The following is a 3,387-nucleotide window of genomic DNA, read 5'->3' on the forward strand; positions in this document are numbered from 1 at the left end:
ATACGTGGCAAAGGAGCCTCCAAGCTCATCTGGTTTGATAGGAAAAGTTAGAGAACTCTCCTGGACCACAGTTATAGGGCTTGGACTTAGGGACACACATGGTTCCGGAGGAAACACTTGCTTACCATCTTCCCACCTCCGCTGGAGTTCTAGCATTTCAGTTGGTCAAAAGGCAGCAAAGATCCACGAAGCCTGTTCTGAATCCACCCAAAGTCTGTGCGAAGGGCGTCCTTCTCCCGTCTTCCCATGCGAGGTACAGCTATTAATTACACTAAGTGACAAAGATTCTCCTTGTTGCTTGATGGATACAAGGATGAATCTTTGTTACTGACTGCAAATAATAGAAGTCTGGTGCTGATAAAGAGTCAGGCCAGGAAAACATGCTCGGAGACATGCAGGGGGCATATGAAGCCTTCTTCTGAATCAATCCAAGAGGCTGTGGGGAAACAGAGTGGGTATTATTTGGTCAAGTTCCTCCTATGAAAATATAGCCTGCATCCTTTTTTGCTTGTTCAGTTCTGGCACCAGAACAACCTGTCTCTTTACATTAGTTCAGTTCTGTAGAGAAACGGTCATTTAGAAGGAAATACTTGGAAAATCCAGGCACCCGTCCATTTTTAAAGTCACAACTGAATGATTGCTTTCTTATTGTGCTACACAGGGCTGGAAAAATCATTCCTTTCTGTACATATTTTTCTTTTTTGCTTTGTGTTTTCATTCTGCTTAAAACATACATATGTGCCAGAAATGAAAACATTTTCAAAGGGCAAGTTTCAAGGACAACTAAAAATAGGACCTGTTGCCAAATATACATTTCCCCTGTATGTAAACGACTGGATAGGAGCACAATGAAAAGCATATGTTATTCAAATTTTCTTTAGGAAAAAAAAAAAGAGCTGGAGGATTTGACTTCTGGCCCTGAAACTCTTTAAACTAGTAGTTTGCACTTAAATTTTATCCTCGGTCTTCAGACACGATCCTTTGCATAGTTTACGTCTGTCTTCTCATAGACATTGAAAAAAAAAAAAAAAACTACTAAGAACAATTTTATTCTCCAAATGGGAAAATTTTATTTCATTGCATCAGCCTGTGGCTTGACATGAAACATTCAAGTCATTATCGAGGCTGAAAAACGGATAAAACCAGAACATCTAGGCCGCTAGCAGCCCCATCATAGACCCAAGGATGAACCAATGAGTTGAGAAGTAAATGCAGATTTGTTAAGAGAAAGCCTTTGGTTTCTTGTCTTCCGTGGTCTGCAACCAAGAATTACCTCAAATTCTTTCTGGGGGTAGAAAGAGGATAGAACGAAATACATTAATTAAAATCAAAGACATCAACAGTGACAGGGATTTGCTTGGGATTCGGGGGTGTCACCTCATGTGAACGAATTGCCCTCTGTGCTTAAAGCTGCGCCTTGTAACTTAGCAGAATCAACATTCATTACGAAAAATCCCACTGGTGAGCCACTCGAATGCCTTGTTTTATCGTCTGAAAAAAAAAAAGATTTGATCAACAATGAGTCACACTCACAGTTGTTCTACGTTGTGGTGTAGTAGAGTCACAAACCTGAGTCGCAGTCTCCTTCGTGAGGGGGCTCCCGTGGGGCCGGAGTCGGCTGAGCCTGCCTCCCTCTGACAGGGCTGTGCGGGCAGTGCCGGCCCCTGCACTGTGACTGCAGTTCTTGACCTCTACCCTTGGAATTATCCCGCTTTCCCAGAGCTGGTTAAATTTTGCCTTCCATATCTTACTATTTCCATGATAGAACACGGAAAAAGAAACTTAGAAAAGGTTTCACCTTTGCGATGAAGAAGTTATGACCTTTGCTCGCGTTTGCCAGAGAAAGTGGCTTACAGCACCAATTAACATGAATTATTAACTCCCAGATTAATAATTTATTAGAAGCCCAACGGCCCGAGGCACGGCCAGATTGCACTATTGAAAGAAAAACGAAGAAAACAGCATAGCTCTAATTATAACAATTTGTCGACAGTGCTTGGAATAAGTAATGGCATTTACACTTTCTAAAGGATTTTTAAAATTTCCCTTTAATACCATACTGGCTGCAAAGCCAGACGAATTAACTAATAATTCCTATAATAACTTATGTGATGTTATTTAAAAAAAATTAACAAGTACTCACATGCCCCTTCCTTTGTGTCCACTTCTCTTTGAAGCACCTGTGCATGTTAATCTGAACACGCACCTGAGCTGGACACCTGCTATATCATCCACATGTGCCTGAGAGCCACACAGAGATCTGGGGACCGGGCGTATTCATTTGCCACGGCTGCCCTGACAAAGTACCGCACACTGGGGGGTTTAAATCTCCCAAATGTATTCTCTCCCAGTTCTGGAGGCCAGAAGTCGGAGATCAAGGTGTCAGTAGGGTCGGTTCCGTCTGAAGGCCATGAAGGAGAACATGCTCCAGGCCTCTCCCCGAGCTTCTGATGGTTTCTGGCAAGGTGGGGGGGTTCCTTGGCTTGTGGAAGCATCACCCTGATCTCTGCCTGCATCTTCACAAAACCTCTTCCCTGTGTGCGTGTCTGTGTCCACATTTCCCCTTGTCGTAAAGACAGCAGTCATGTTGGGTTGGGGCCCACCCTAATGACCTCGTTTTAACTTGATTACCTCTATAAAGACCTGAGCTCTGAATAAGGGCACTTGCTGAGGTGTTGGGGGATTAGGACTCCAATTTAGGATTTTTGGGGGAGAGGTGGGGGAGCAGACACAGTTCACTGAACCCGGGAATTCTGGCCTGGGTCTGTGCTCTTCACCATCAGGCTAGGACAGCTCCCATTTGTTGGTCTTCTTGAGTACAAAAAGCTCGATAAGGCAAATTCAACTTGGAGCATCTGATTGGGGCCTATCCAAGAATTGTCCTCAGCACGGCCACTCTTGGGGACAGTGTCTCTGTGAGGTCAGGCAGGGATCTGGCTAATTTAGGGGATCAGACTGGTTTATAGCTGGAGGCTCTCTAAATTCCCTTTGAGGCCCAAGCCCACTGTGTTTTGAAATCTCAAAGATCTTTCAGCTCTTTCTCTTTGACTCTGGAGTACATGTTTTCTTAAATCCACCTTTTAAAGGCATTTTAGGAGGGAGAGACCTAATTACTTCCTTTTTTCCTTCCAAATTCCTATTCTTATTTGAGCCACAATTAGGTAATACAGCACTGCTCTATCTTACAAATCGACCTGACCTCATCATCTCTTGAAATGGAAAGAGAGAAACCAAAGGGCCCCCAGTTTTTATTCTTTGGCCTTCTGACTTAGCAAAGAAGCAAAGCTCAAAAATCCCTGTTCTCTAATGGAGGAGGGAAAAGAAAAAAAAAAAAAAGGGCAAGGAAAAGGAGAATCAGGAAAAGGAAAGGAGCAGAGAAAGGAATTT

The 3,387-nt window shown here is 43.4% G+C and overlaps 1 long non-coding RNA gene across 1 annotated transcript; it reads right to left on the minus strand.

Annotated features, from left to right (window-relative positions):
• Positions 1 to 1,048: 1,048 nt before the first annotated feature.
• Positions 1,049 to 1,753, minus strand: LOC144379625 (uncharacterized). Its single transcript, XR_013442935.1, has 3 exons — positions 1,570 to 1,753; positions 1,378 to 1,491; positions 1,049 to 1,285 (listed from the first exon to the last, which is right to left on the minus strand). It is a non-coding gene; the product is annotated as an uncharacterized LOC144379625 (long non-coding RNA).
• Positions 1,754 to 3,387: the final 1,634 nt, after the last annotated feature.

This window comes from Halichoerus grypus, chromosome 1, assembly GCF_964656455.1.
Source record: "Halichoerus grypus chromosome 1, mHalGry1.hap1.1, whole genome shotgun sequence".
NCBI classification, from domain to species: Eukaryota; Metazoa; Chordata; class Mammalia; order Carnivora; family Phocidae; genus Halichoerus; species Halichoerus grypus.